This window comes from Octodon degus, unplaced genomic scaffold, assembly GCF_000260255.1.
Source record: "Octodon degus isolate 3935 unplaced genomic scaffold, OctDeg1.0 scaffold00101, whole genome shotgun sequence".
NCBI classification, from domain to species: domain Eukaryota; kingdom Metazoa; phylum Chordata; class Mammalia; order Rodentia; family Octodontidae; genus Octodon; species Octodon degus.
Genome location: NW_004524677.1, coordinates 10,515,177 through 10,530,857, shown reverse-complemented (window position 1 = coordinate 10,530,857; position 15,681 = coordinate 10,515,177). Strand labels below are relative to the sequence as shown.

The 15,681-nt window shown below is 43.0% G+C and overlaps 1 pseudogene; it reads left to right on the top strand.

Annotated features, from left to right (window-relative positions):
- The first annotated feature begins 3,346 nt into the window (after positions 1-3,346).
- LOC101572445 overlaps positions 3,347-15,681 on the top strand; it is a 50,962-nt pseudogene continuing 38,627 nt past the window's right edge.

Sequence of the window (15,681 nt, the reverse complement as noted above, 5' to 3'; positions counted from 1 at the left end):
CCTTAGGAGAGGACAGAGTGCCAGAGGGAGCGCATATCTTTCTGAGTTTTTTTTCCCCTTTCTTAGTTAATCTACTGCTGAGGATGCAAGACCATTTTATCTGATTTAAAATTGTTAGAGTGCAGAACTCCATAATCAAAAGGAGCAGGGTGCTAAATTTAAACTGGGAAAGTACTTCACTATCAGAGCAAGCGACTATGTTGCTCTCTTAGGTGTAATAGAGAGTGACATGTCTTTGCCACTAGCTGACTCTTGCTTGCTGCTTTTCTTGCCAACTGCCACGGGGCCGTGTGTTGATCCTAATGGATAGTGACACATTACGTTAATTATGATGAGATGCATACTCTTGGCCCCCTTCGTGCAAGGGGGCTGGGATGCAGAGATTTCTTGTGTTTTTGGTTATTTGCCAAGCTTAATATTATATGTTTATTGATTGACATGGAAATTTATTCATGTATATGCTTTGTTCACTTAGAGTTTTGCATATTTATAAGCATAATATGAATATAGATGCAAGCCCTAAATTAACATATTACTGAAGGTGATAAAAAGAACTGAGGAGCTATTGAACATTTTTGGGATAGAATGTTAAGTAAATTACACATGATGGAAGCTAATCTTCAAAGTAAGTCTGATAATTTAACTTTACTGACTTAGATGCTAAGGTTCATTTGGACTGAAATCAATCAAGGCCTTATACGACTAGCTCACAGAGCCAGACATGACCCTGAAGCTCAGGTCTGAAGCACACCCCAGTGGCCCTCCCTCCACTTTCTGTCCCTTCCTCCCTCCCCCCTCTATGCTTATGCTGTGCGGACACTACCACCAGGCTGCACCCTATCCTCCTCAAAAACGCTTCTTAAATTATTCTTTAAAAGCTTGTACAACTGATTATAGCTGATTAAGCAAAGAAAATATATTTTCATTTTCAAAGTTTTAAATATTTGATTTTCATCATCTATTGGACCAAGAAGCAAACCTTGGTAACACTTGCGCGCACAGAATTCGATTATTTTTAGGAAAAGGACCTCTAATTGCCAGTGTAGTTTAAAGCCACAGTCTTAGTGTTCTCACTGTTTTACATGTTCACTGGTATTTAGTTTATGTATATTACTTGCTTGCCTTAGAGCAGGATACTATATGAGGAAAGCTTCTGTAATAATTGAATTTTTAAATTATTTTTAAAGTGTATACAAAATAGTACAAAAAGAAAAAAATTAGAAGAGGTACAGAATTTCACTAAAAAATAATATATATTTGATAGTATTTGTTGTATTGCATAGTGCTGTCTTCAAATTAGTTGCTCAGATTACCAGATATATGCATGCAAAATTGGAGAAGGAAAGAGTAAAAAAGTTATTAAAAATAAAGAAGCGAGGAAAAAATGAAAAAGACCAAAACTTAAGCATGAACTGCTCCTTTCCACAGGCCAGCAGAAGTGCAGCCCACTTATGTGCGCAGGTAGATGGCTTTCCCCCACTCCCCCTCCTGTCCTTTTCCTCATCTCGTCAGAAGAGTACAGCAGATGCTGTGAGAAAGGAATGAACCTGTTCAAAAGGAACAGTTGGATGTTAATAGTTAATTTAACTTTTAGATTGAAGATTATTGCATGGAGTTTTAAAACATTCAAAATAAAGGAATTTCAAGCCAGTTCACAGCATGGGCAAAGGCAGTGGGCTGTGGGTGGTGTGCGGCTGAGGCCCCTGTGTAACCCTCCTCCTCAGCCCATGTGACTGGGACTGGGACCAGCTTGCCACAGCTCAGCTATACAGGGCCCTGAAGCAACCACACTGGCCACCTTGGAATGCCAGTTGAGTGGCCACTTGGATGGCCTTGGTGTCCAGAGACTTGCCTTCCAGGTCTGGGACCATGGCCATGGTGTCCCCCAGGCTCTCTAAGGAGAAGGCAAATCTTCTGAACTTGGTGGTCTCCATTTTTTTTTTTATGAGGAGTACCTCAGTGATGTGGCCATACCTGCCCAACATAGGCTTCAGTATTTATCCTTGGTTTGGGGCTGAGACTCCAATGAAGGGCTGTCTTGAGAGCTGTCTTCAGTGATAGCACGTTTGGTGGGAAGTGGGACAGTGACGAGGAGGAACTGAGAAGATGGCAGAGAGGATGGACATGAGGAGATGCTGAAAAGGTGCTGAGGAGATGGTCAGGAGGTGGTGAGGACAAGCTGCTGAGGAGATGGTCATGAAGTGATGGAGGTGAGGAGGTGGTGAAGAGGAGGTGAGGAGAAGGTGATGAGACCAGGGTGAAAAGACAGCAAAGAGGGGAGTTGAGGAGATGCCCCAGAGGCGGGGAGAAGGAGGCCTAGAGGAGAGGGTGCAGAGGCTGTGAGGAGGAGGAAGAGGTGGAAGAGGCGGAAGAGGCGAGGAGATGCTGGAAGACACCTAGGGGGAAGAGGTGAGTAGATGATGCAGAGGGCAACAAGATGGTGAAGTGAGGAATTTGTGCAGACGCAGTGAAGAGGGTGCAGTGTGGAAGACGTGCAGAGGAGTTCAATCAGAAGTGGTGAGGAGTCGCTGCAGAGGGTGTGAGGTGGGAGAGGTGATGACATGGTGCAGAGGCAGTGAGGAGGGCACAGGAGGAAACTGTGCAGAGGAGGTCAGGAGAAGGAAGTGAGGAGGTGCTGCAGAGGCAGTGACGAGGAGACTGTGAGTAGAGGGAAAAGATGCGCTGTGGAGGATGAGGTAAGGAGACATGGTAGAACCTGTCAGGAGAGAGAGAGGTGAGGAGAAGCTGCAGAAGGTGTGAAGAGGGTGCTGTGAGGAAGATGTGCAGAGGAGTTCAGTAGGAAGAGGTGTGGAGATTGTGCTGAGGTGAGAAGAAGGTGTAGTGAGGATGTTGTGCTGAAAAGTTCAGGCTGAAATTGTAAGGAGACTGTGCAGAGGTGGTGACCAACAGGCCATGAGGGGAGGGTGCAGTGGGATTGAGGAGGATGTGGTGAGGTGACGCTACAGAGATGGTGAGGAGCAAGAGGTGAGGAGGTGGCACTGAGGGGGTGAAGAGGGCACAGTGAAGATGTTGTGCAGAGCTCATTTGAGGAAGATGTGACGAGGTTGTGCAGAGGCTCTGAGGTTGCTGTGGTGAGGAGGTGGCTTTGGTGTCGTGTCAGGGGACATTGTAGAGTCCTTGAGGCAGAGGCACTGAGAAGATGGCAGTGAAGGAATGGCATATGGGCAGTAAGGAGCAACAATTGAGGAGATGGTGCCAAGGTGTTCAAGAGGGTACAGTGAGGAAGCTGTGTTGAGGCAGTGAGGAGGAAGAGGTGAGGAGGTGGAGCAGAGGCAGTGAGGAGGGTGTGGGGGGGAGAGTGTGCAGAGGCAGTGTGCATGATGGGATGACGAGACATTTTCTAGGCGCTGAGGAGGAAGAGGTGAGCAGGTGGTGCAGGGGCTGTGAGGACAGGTCATTGGGAAGTCGGGCAGAGAGGATGAAATGGACTTGAGGAGACGGTGCAAACGTGGTTAGGAAGTGGCCGTGCCGAGATGGCTCTGATGTGAGGAGGAGCAGGGCTAGTGGAGAGTGTGCAGAGGCAATAAGGAGAACAGCGTGAGGGATAGTGCCGAGGTGGTGAGGGGAGAGGGATAGTGCTGAGGTGGTGAGAGAGGGCAGCCATGTAATGGTGCGGAGGCGGTGAGGAGGAAGACGTTAGCAGACTGGGCAGCAGCGATGAGAAGGAGGAGGTGAGGAGATGGTGCAGAAGAGACGGGGAGGGGGTCATGCGGAGATGTTACTTAAGTGCTGAGGAATTGGTGTGGAAGAGAAAGCTCTCAGATGGCTGTGAGGAGATACCGCAAAGGCAGTGAGGTAGAGGCTTTGAAAAGAAGTTGATGAGGTGCAGAGGTGGTGACGAGGAAGAGATGAGATGGTGCAAAAGTGGGGAGGACTGGGCGATGACCAGATGGTGCGGAGGCTGTGAGGAGGCCACAGGGAGATGGGGCAGAGGAAGACGCTGTGAGGAGGAGTCGGTGAGGTGGCAGGGAATAGAAATAGAACACTTAATTGATAAATGGAAGCACACTTCTCCTTATTTTATTTTTTTGGCACTATTTCCCCTAAATCATACTGGCTTGTTCCTCTTCTGCTGATCATCTTATATTCTTCCTTGTTTCTGCGGGTAATGCTGCCAGCATTCACCTGACGTGCATGGACACCGCGCTGTTCACGCTCCCTACCTTCTCTTCAGCCAGCTGGCTTCAACTTCCTCTCTGGCTAGAAAGCATCTCCTCCTTGGGGTGTGGCGTCCAAAGTTTCTTCTTCCTACCATGCCGCATTCCGAATTGTTACTGCTGGACTCCGTGGCTTACCCGTATTTCGTGTCCATCTGCTACCTGTCCACCACCCCGCCCGCAGGAGCACAAGGATGTGCGCGCAGATGGTCATCGGATCTTGGATGTGGGCTCTGTCCACTCACTGGTGCACGGGGTCCACGCCGTCCACCCTCGCTGCAGGTCCAGGGCCATCAGTTACTTCTCCGATGTCCCCCGCACGGGCACCTGGGCCTGTGAGGACGTGGTGTTTGTGAGCGCAAGGCTGTTGCTCCCCCCTTTGCTTGGTATCACAGCTTCGGGTGGGCAGGTCTTCTTCGCTGTCTTCCACATGCGCTCTGCAGAGGAGAGGAAAAGGCCTTCACCACGCGCGCCGTACACTTAACCGTAGTCACCTTCTACTATGCTCCTTTTGTGTACACCTTCCTCCACCACGAGTCTTTCCTCTCCAGCAGAAGACAAGATCCTGGAAGTGCTCTACGCCGCCCTCACCCAATGCTGAGCCCATCACCTACAGCCTGAGGAGCAGGGCCGGCCTGGGGGCCATGAAGAGAGTGCTTGGGACCATCTCTCCGAAGAAGAAAGGATCCCGGTGTCCCCGCTCTGCTTCCCTTAGCTGCTGTTTCCTCCTTGGTGGAACATTGTGGGACAGTATGTGTGGCCGGAGAGAAACAGGTTAGGGTGCAGCTGTGTGCCGTGGACGCTCTAGTCACAGGCTAATATTACGGTAAGTGAATTGCTACATGCCGCAACAGCAATAAGGAACGCAGTTATCTTGAAACATAGGCAATATAAATTTTACAATCATATGAACATAATAGTGTACTATAGGAAGCATGTTTATAACTTCATTGCTATTGATGCAATACAATTTATACTTGTACAGAAACACAATCTTTCAGCATACTGTCATAAAATTATCACTGTGCTGCTGCGAAAAATAACATAAAGATCTTTTATTTTCTCAAAGTAAAGCTATCATGACATAATACGCAATATATAAGATTAATTAATAGAAGAATATCCAACAGTCAACCCAGATTTATATCTCTACGCTTGACTGAGTTTTGGAAATACAGAAAAGTCATGGGATGTTGTCTCTAGCCTTCCAAATAAAATGTGGAAAATATCACTGTCAGAAATAGTGTTCTCAAAAAAAGGAGGAAAGCCGCCTTTTTATATAGGTGCTGCCACAAGCATTTTCGGTTTTGATGTGGAATTTAATTTAATAATTTAATATTATTAAAAGTGTCGTGAAGGTGGCATTACCTATTATCAATGGGAACTCATAAATTATTTTTCCTTTTTTATTTTTAAAATTTTCTTAGTACACATTTGCAATATAATAGTCACTGTGGTGAGTTGTCCCTGTACACAACACATCCTAACAACTTTTTTTTTTATTTATTTTTTGAGAGAGAGAGAGAGAGAGGTGTGTGTGTGTGGCCAGCTCAGCCCACCAGGGGGCGGGCTGGCCGGCATGTGGTGCTGGGGGATTGAACCGCGGTCCCTGATGCTTTGCCAAGCTAGTTCCAAGTAGGTGCTTTAGACCACTGAGCCATCTCTCCAGCCCCCTAACAACTTTTTCCATGTCCCACTTTCTTCGTCTTCCCGCCCTTCCTATCTTTGCTGCCTTCCTTCTTGCAAAAGATCTATGGCCCTGTTTCTTTGTTCTTTACTTGTTTATGTTGTGGGTTTCTCATATGAGAAAAACAACATGATATTTAAGCTCATGTTTCTGATTTACTTCACTTAACTTTATAGTCTAGAGGTGCATCCATATTCCTACAAGTGGCTCAAATTTATCCTTCTTTATGGTAAAGTTGTACTCCATTGCATGTGAATACCACAGCTTCTTTATCAGTTAATCTCTTGGTGGATCTATAGGCTGCTTCCGAGAGACAGCGAGCGTGAGTTGTGCTGCTGTGAACCTGAGTATCACTGTAATAATATGCATGTATGGAGTACGCATACATGTGCCACTGTAATATGCTCCGTTACCATTTTCAAAAAGATACCTAGAAAAAAAGAAAGAGACCTAGAAGAGGAATAGCTGGGTCAGATGGAAACTCTAGCTTTAGTTTTTTTTTTGATGAATTTCTGTGCTGAGCTCTCTAGTGATTGAACTTGTTTTCATTCTCAGAACATTAAAGAATTGTTCCTTTCCCCAGCAGCATTTGTTGTTGTTTGATTCTTGATGATATTCTTTCTGGCGTAAGGGGTCATGTTAGTGTTTCTTAATTTGCATTTCTCTAATGGCCAGAGATGATGAACATTTGTATGTATTCATTGGCCATTTATACTTTTGAGAAACATCTGTTCAATTTTGAATGGGATATTATTCCTCTGTCCAAAGTGTAGGAGGCTAAAGTCAAAAGTATTTCCAAATCCTGCAGAATTTTTTTTTTTTTTCTGTATTTAGGGTAGGGTCCACAGGGTCCACAGGGTCTCACTACGCAGATTGGACTCATGATGAATCTCCTGTTCTCAGCCTCCCAAGTGCTGGGATTACAGGCGAGTGCCACCACACCCAGTCTCAATCGCCACCGCAGAACCCTCTGGGGGCGGGGCCAGCAGGCCAGGCCAGGGATTGAACCCCCACCACTGCGTCTGCCTAGGCAGGCGCTTTAGTCCGTTGAGCTACAAATCCTACAGATTGTGTCTTCACTTTCTCTGCTGTATCTTTCGCCAGGCAGCAGAATTTTAATTTTGTGTAATCAATTTGTTGATTTTTTGTGTATTTCTTGTTCCACTGGGGCTCTGATCAGAAAGGCCTTGCCTATCCTATGTCTTCAAGAGTTTTACTTATTTTATATTCCAAGACATTGTATTTCTGTTTAAATATTTAAATATTTTGAGCCATTTTGATTTTTGCTTGGTACATAGTGCAAGATCTGAGGCTGGAGTCAGCATTCTGCCTAGTTTCCCCAGCACCATTTATTTGTTAAACTGGTCATCTTTCCTGCAGCACGTGTTTTGGGCCCCTTTGTCAGAGGGGTGGTGGCCGGATGCGCCTGCAGCTGTCTTCTGCATCCTCTATTCTGCTTCACTGCTTCTGTGCCGTTCACATGCTGTTTGCTTCAATCACTATGGCTTTGTAACATAACTTAACTTACCGTCAGGATTGTGGTGCTCTGGTTTTGCTGTTGGCACACAGGATTGCCTTAAGTGTTCTAGGTGTCTTTTGTTTCCATGTAAATTACAGGATTGCATTTTTATTTGTTTCATTTTGTTTTTTAAGACAGGGTCTTGCTGTGTAGTCCAGGCTGGCCTCAAACTCACAGCAATCATGTTCCTCAGCTACTGAGTGCTAGAATTACAGGTGACCATGCCCAGCTTTAGGATTGCCTTCTCTAGTTGTATGAAGAATACTTTTGGTATTTTGATTGGGAGAGCATTAAATCTCTATATAAGTTTTTACATCATGGTCATTTTGATACTATTAGTTCTATCTTTCCAGGAACAAGGGATATCTTTTCATTTTCTGATGTCTACTTCAATATCCTTATCTAGTTTTTGTTGTAGTAGTCTTTTATTTTTTGGTTAGATTACTAAGTATTCAATTTTTCATGCCATTGTACATGGGATTGTTTTCCTAATTTCTTTCATGCTGGACTCAAACTCACTATGTAGTCCAAACTGGCCTCCAATTAGCAGAAGTCCTCCTACCTTAATGTCCCTACTTCTGGCATTAAAGGCATGTGGCACCACACATGGCATTCAGGGTTTTTTGTTTGTCTGATTTGGTTTTAAAATCATAAATAGACATTAGATTTTGTCAAACACTTTGTTTTTCATCTCATGGAATGATGGCGTTTTTGTCCTTGCTTCTGATTACATGATGCTTTATATTTACTGACGGCACCCTGAGCCGTCCTTGCATTCTGGGGATGAAGCTTCCATAGCTGTGATATGTGATCTTTTAGATCATTTGTTGAACTGTGAGCTGGTGTCTTCTCGAGGATTTTTGAACCTATGTTTACTAGAGAGATTAGCTGGCAGTTCTTTTTTTATTTGGGTCTTTGTTTAGTTTAGGAATTAGGATAAAGCTAGCTTTCAGGAATAACTTTGAGAGTGTTCTTTCCCTTTATATTTCATTAAAGAATTTGAAAAATATTTGCATCAGCTCTTTCCTGAAGTTATTGCAGAAGTTAGCAGTGAATTCATTGTTTCTTGGCTTTTCCTTAAGTTGTTATCTTTTCTTTAATAGCACTTCAACTCCTTTGCTTGTCACTAAGTTGTTCAGTGTTTTTATATCTTCATATTTGATAATTTATTTAGAGCTTGAACTATTTTTTTTCTGGATTTTCCAACTTATTTTTTGGAACTTGCAGAACAAGTTTTTGAAGCAGTTACTAATAATCCTCCAAATCTCAGCGTTATCTGTTGTGATTTTGCCTTTTTATTTGTATTTACCTTTTTATTTCTAATTCTTTTCCCTTGTCAGTAAGATTGTCCAATGGTTTATCAATTCAATTTATTCTTTTTTTCGGTACCAGATTTTGAACTCAGGACCTTGCACTTTCCAGACAGGTGTTTAAACTGCTGAGCTATTGCCCCAGCCCCCAATTTATTCTAAGATCCAATTCTTAGTTCATTGATCCTTCATATTTTTAGCTTCAGTTTCATTAATTTCTGCTCTGAAGGTTATAATTTCCTTTATTGTATTCGTTTTGGATTTAGACTGCTTTTTCTTGAACTTTGAGGTGCACTGATATGTTAATTATATGGACTTCCTTTGTTTGTCTGAGTGAGAATTCACAGATACACACTTTTCCTGAGGACTGCGTCACTGTGTTTCATAGGTTCTGGTGTGTTGCACTGACATTATAATTTGATTTTAGAAGTTGTCTAATTTTTTCCTTGATATTTTGTGACCAGTTGATCATTCAAGAGTGTACTGTTTAATTTCCATGTGTCTGTGTCATTTCTGTTGTTTCTTTTACCGTTAGTTTTTAGGTACAACTTGTTACTATGTAATAATATGCATGGTGTAACTGGTTCATTTGCATTTATGTATGTATGTTTTAGAGTTTGGTATGTCATCTATTTTGGAGAAAGTTCCATGTGTTACTGAGAAGAATGTTTTCTGTTGTTGGGTGGGACATTTTGTACATGCCTAGTAACTTCATTTGTTGAAATGTATGGCACAGATCTGATTTTTTATACTTTTCTTGTCCAGTCCATTTATTTGTTACAAGGTGGTGCAGCGGTGTTCAGTGCTTATAGCTTATAATTATTTCTTTCTGTTGAATTGTTCCCAGCACCAGTATGTAGCAATCTTCTTTGCTGCTTTTTATCAGTTTTGGCTTGAAATTCACTTCGTTTGAAAATAGAATAGCTACTCTTGCATGACTTTAGGTTTCTGTTGCATGGATTATTATTTTACATAATAATAAATTTGATTTTTAATGTGTGCATTTCCTTTCAGACTAAGTGTGTTGCTTGTACATAGTATAACATTGGATTTTGTTTTTTGATCCATTCTGACAATCTGTGATTTCTGATTTGGGAATTGAGACTGTTCACATTGGAAGTTGTTACTGAAAACTTTTGACTTGTTCTCATTGTATTATTTTCCTTTTGATTGATTACTTTCCCCCCTTCTGCTCTTCAGTTTAAAGAGATCGTGTTGGTTTCTTGTTGCTGTGACAAAATACTTGAACTCACAGCTTAAAGGAGGGGATATTCATTTGGGCTCATCGTCTTGTGAGGTTTTGGTTCATGGTCAGCTGGCACATAAGAGGAAGGACATAGTGAAAGGCTCTGGTGGAAGAAAGCTGCTCACGTCGTGGTGGTCAGGAAGCAGTGAGAAAAGGGAGACTGGGGAGTGGGTAGACCCTTCCAGCTCAGCACCGAGTGGTCCTCTGCTTCTGACAAGCCACACTTTCTAAATGTGCAGTTAGTTCTGAACTCTTCCGGAATTACTCCACTGATGTGTGTAGCGCCCCTATAACCCAGTTACTTTTCATACTCATAGGACTTGGGGGAGCATTTTAGATCCAAGTCATAAAAGAGAAATGTTTGAGATCATGTAATCTCAAAATTTGACTCTAACGTTTTTGCTTTTGACTCTATATGATGACCCTTCTGTGGATTGTATAAAAACAAGATTTATTAATATTTGTTTTGTACAGCATCCTCTATCTACTAGAAGTACTGTACTTGGCTCAACGGTCATCTCAGTGATATTAAAGATCCATGCACTAATTTTTATCATCTTGACATAATGTTTCTTCTGTATCTCCCAATTCTAGGTAATATGGGTTTTAATATATATTTCCTCTATGAAGAATGCATAAATTATGTACAGGAGTGAACACTGGATTGCCTCTATGGAACAATGTCTTCTAAACTTGGATGAGATACAACGGTGTTCCTTTTCTTTTATCACCTGTATGTTAGGTGACAGTATCCTTTTTTATCTGTGAAACTGAGAGATAGCTTCTCAACCACTGTTGAGTATCATAGCAATATATTCTTTGAAACATTACTTGAATGTTGACATGAAATGCTACTCAATTTCTTATCCTTAAAAAAACAGAGACATCACTCAACCAATATTGAAAGGAAGCCTGAGCTGCAGGACACTTTTGTTAGTCAAAAACCAAGCGATGCTGACTATGGCGGTGTATTACGACAACCTTGGCACTCTTCAAGGCTAAGGAAAGTGGATCTCAAGTTTGAGCTCAGCCTGAGTGATTCTGTGATCATGTCTCAAAATGAAAAAATGAAATGACCTGGGGATGCAGGTCAGTGCAAAGGCCCTGGGTTTGACCTCACGCATATAAAGCATAAGGGTGTGTGAGAAAAACAGAGCATGGAGAATTGTACTTGGTGTTAGAAAAGAAAGTACCAACATTTAGAAGCTCTGGGCCTCCTTATATGCTATTACTTTAATCTCCAGCTTCTGAAACCAGAATTCCCCGCAACACTGCACCCAGCTCTTTGGTGGCAGTGTGCCTAAAATCGTTAAGATAGGAGCGGAGCCTCTGTTAGCACTGCCAGTTTAATTTCTTATCCACTGGTGAGAAGTTCTTTAGAAAATGTGACACTCATGCTTGCTAAAATGCCTGTCTCTTGGCTGGACGAAACATTTCTCCATGGCCACAGAGGCTCAAGGAGACACTGAGAAGCATCTCCATTAGAGCAGGTTAATGAAGTGTGACGCTGAAATGTTTGCATCTATTCCATAGATTAGAAGGAAAACAGAAAAAAATAATTGAATTCTACAAATTTAAATCCTGTTCCCCATAGGAAACTTATAACCTTGATTCCTCTTCTTTATCCCATTGCCCTCTCTTTGGCCCCTCTTCCCCTCCTGTATATAAACTTTTGGTTCTTTGCTCAGGCTAACCTCAGACTTGCAAAGCTCCTGCCTCAGCCCTGGTGTCACATGTCACCACGCTTGGCTTCCTGTGGGTTTTCTCTGTTTTCAGTATTTGTTTTCTTTCTTTTTTTTTTCTTTCAGTATTTGTTTTCTTAAAGACTAAAACGTGTTTCCTATGGTGAGCTAAGGAGGTATCAGAAACTTGGTGGGTTTAAAACAGCAGCTGTCCTCGTTCTGCTCTGGAGGGCAGAAGACTGTGACCAAGGTGGACCTGGGACCCGCGTGGTGAAGGCTATGAAGGCAGAGACTACCTTGCAGTGTTCAGCTCCCTCTTCATGGCTACTGGGCTGTCCAGGCAGCCTTATGTTCCCAGCCTCAAGTTCAGGGCCTTCACAGCTCTCTCTACTGGCCTTATTACCGCCTTTTCTTTCAGGGTACCTCACTATGATTTATTTATTTTTCTTAACCTATTTTTTTTTTATCAGATTGAGCCTCCTTTATTCAGGACAAGCCAGGCATGGTGGCAAACTCCCATAATCCCAGCACTTGGGAGGCTGAGGCAGGAGCACCACAGTGAATTTGAAGTGAGTCTGGGCTACATAGTGAGTTCAAAGCCAACCTGCACTACAAAGTAAGACACTGTCTCAACAACTTCTGACCTTGCCAGTCCTATGGAAAACCCACTACTATTATGGACTACTGGACTACATTGGGATATTTTGCTGAATTCATGCACCTACAGTATTTAAATGACAATGGAATACACTTCTCTGACAAAACTAACCAAAAAAGAGGGATACAAATGAATGACATTTTGTAGCTGTATACTCAAAATAGTTAGGGTAGATATACAGCTGCATTCTCTTAATCCAATGAATAGAGAGATTTATTCTAATAGTGTTTATGGACAGGATATCAGCTCTGCATCTTGTACAATGAATAACCATTAAGACAACAATATGCAATATATTAATTATTGAAACTGTGCTAGTAATCAGTTTTGAAACTGTCTCATTGTTATTTGTTTCTCAATATAATTATTTAAAAAATATAAATAGACAAAAAAAACCCCTCTGAAACCCTTTATCCAGGTTAATCTTTCAAAATTAAGATCTTTAATTTAATCATTCCTCCAAAGTCCCTTTTTTCTTATGGGCAAGATTTACAGACTCCATGGTTAGTACTTGATACCCTGGAATAATTATTACTCAGGCTACTGTGTAAATGGTCTCCTCTTTGATTTTTAGATTTGTTATTTCTTCCATGTCCCCAATATCATTTTAACATATGAATATGTATGCCACATTTGTAGTCACTTATCTGAAGAAAAAATGATGTCTTCTTTATTTATTGTGTTATTATCTGTAAGAACAATTCAGGCTTTCTGTCAACGTTTGTTAAATTTAAGTTATTACATTTTCATTTTATAATTATAAATATTACTTCTAGTAGCTGGTATTGGAAATAGTATAATTTTTCTTTTGTCAGTGCATACTAAATTTGTGCTTCTATCATTTTTAGGTGCTAAGATTTAGGGCCACCAAAATAAGGATAAATTGCAGCCTATTTGGGGAAATAAAGAAATAAACATGGACAGCCATGAAAATATGCAAAGGTGAAGCTCTAAAGAGATGGTCCTTTAAAGCTTTAGTTGCTCCTAAAAAGCTCAAGGTTCTTTCTCCCACAGAGCTATTCTAATTAGTATATTTCTGATTATTAGCTACTATAATTTTGAATGACAGACTTTGAATATTATTTATCTCAAAATCCGTGTAATAATTAATCAACTTTTAAAAATTAGTGACTATGATCTTAGCTCTTTGACATATACAGAAAAAGGCCTCTTTGATTTCTTTTCTTTTAAAATACAATTATTTTCTTTCAATTTATTTGCTTTTTGCTGAAATGATAGGCAAAATTCTTACATTTTGGTTTGTTGACTTGACTTTCCCTGAATTTAAAAGATCATTATGTCTTCCAAAGAGAGTAGGATTGTCTTCAAAGCTCCGCTCTATCTGCTCCACCCTCCCTCAAGAGGCACGGAATGGCTTTGATCTCTTTTATTGCGATTCTTAGTGAGGGTCCCTCCGAGGAGGGAAGGCTGCCCGACCTCCTCCCTCAGGGCGAGCTCTCCTACGGTCTCAGGCGTCTGAGTGCAGCCCCGGTAGGCTGCGCGGCTCCGAAACTCCACCCTAGTTACCCTTCTCATTTCATATGTAATCCTTTGATCTCCTATAATTTATTCACTAATATACAAACAACAGAGTTGACTTTCCAGTTTATGGCTTTCCTCTTTAAAAGAATCATTGCATCTTCATTTTTACTGAGTATTATGCGACTTCTTTTTTCTGAAAGAGATCTACTTCCCTAGTTTTTCAGCATTGCAAAGTTCTTTACGAGGATCTAGATAAACATACAAATGGTCCTGTTGGAAGTATTTTTTAATGACCAGGAAGACACTTGAAATGCAGACAGACTTTTTTCATTCCACCCCTTCAAATAGTGTATATTCATGGGACGTCCTCACTACAGCGTGACACATGAGCCACTTGAGGTGCTCGACCGGAAGGACCTGTGTCCTTGGGTTACAGGTGGGGTACTAAGGCTCGCAGGGCAGAACAGGCCGCTTCACGGCCCCACAGTTAGCAAATGGCAATGATAAAGGCAAGGAGAGCCTTTCCCTTCCTACAGAGAGACACAGGGCGGGCGCTGCCTCTGCTCAGCATGTGCTGCAGGAGTCCTCCTCAGGGAGGTGTCTGCAGGAGGCTCGCCGAGGCTCAGCCACGCTGGAGGCTGCTCAAGGCAGGGCCGCCGCACGGGCTGCGCGGCCGCCAGAGCATCTTGTGTGTGGTACTTGTGGACGAGCCGCGCAGAGGTAATGAGGCTTAGGAGAAATGAGGACGGAGTCCTGATTGCTGGGTCAGCGCCTTTGCAAGAAGAGACTGCGGAGAGTACTTGGGTGTCTCCTCTCTCTCTCCTGTACACATAGAAAAGGCCATCCGAGCAAGCACGCGCTGAGGTGACAGTTGCGTGCGTGTCAAAAGAGGCCCTCACCAGAGACCGACAGCGCAACCCCTTGGTCTCCAACCTTCAGCCTCCAGCGCTGCAAGACAGGGCATCCCTCTTGTTTAATTCCCCTAGTCTGCGTATTTGGTTAAGTAGCTTGAGCTGACCACCGCAGGCAGGCACAAATCTCGTCAACATGCTTGAGCCTTTTCCAAAGACAGAAGGCCAGTGTTTTCAGGGAGCGGGGGTCGCCTGAGGTTGGGTCCCGACGGGGTTGGTCCTCGGAGGAGGCCTGCAGGGACAGCTCTGGAGAAGGGCAGTCCTTGGAGGTCAGCGAGGTGCTCAAGGCCGTGCGCAGGGAGGGCTGCAGCTTTGTCTGTGTGGCTACCGTCTGTGCCCACCAGCCTTCTGGGTGCCTCACCTGGCCGGGGCTCCTGGGCTTGGCAGGAGGTCGGCCCTGCAGAGGCCTGACCTCTAGCACCCTGCGCTGGCTGGACAGCTCTGCTGCCGAGCTCCCAGGGCCACCTGTGCCTCCCCCCCTTCTCAGGGTTGTCTCATGCCCAGCACTTGGCCTTATGGTCTGCCTTTACCAGGCAACCACAGCCACTCAGGGAGAACCCCACGTGGTGCTCGCTGGCCCAGGTCCCTGGTCCTCCTCAAGTGGAAGCTTCCATTCAAGGAGTTAGAGCCCCAGAGTTTGGTGCAAACATTTAAATATAGTTATAAAATCACGGTGAGTTGAATTTTGATGAAACTTGTCCAGGTCAATAAGCCTTTCATACTCTAGTATACTAGTTTTTAAGAGCCTAATTTATTTCTTAGCTATACCTAAGGGATTGTGTTCATTATATTGGTAGGCACTAGAGAAAAGATTGCTACAAAAACTTCCTTTCCTTTCTCTTCAGGTGGTTAAAATATGTTATTAAAGGCTGTTAGAGATGGATGGATTTTTGTTATTTGACAGCAACTGAAGCAAGGTCTAAAATGCAACAGAAGGAAGGGTGAATTACAGCCACCAGTAAATGCATAGAGGAAGTCAACTTCAATGGGAGGAATCCATAAATGGAA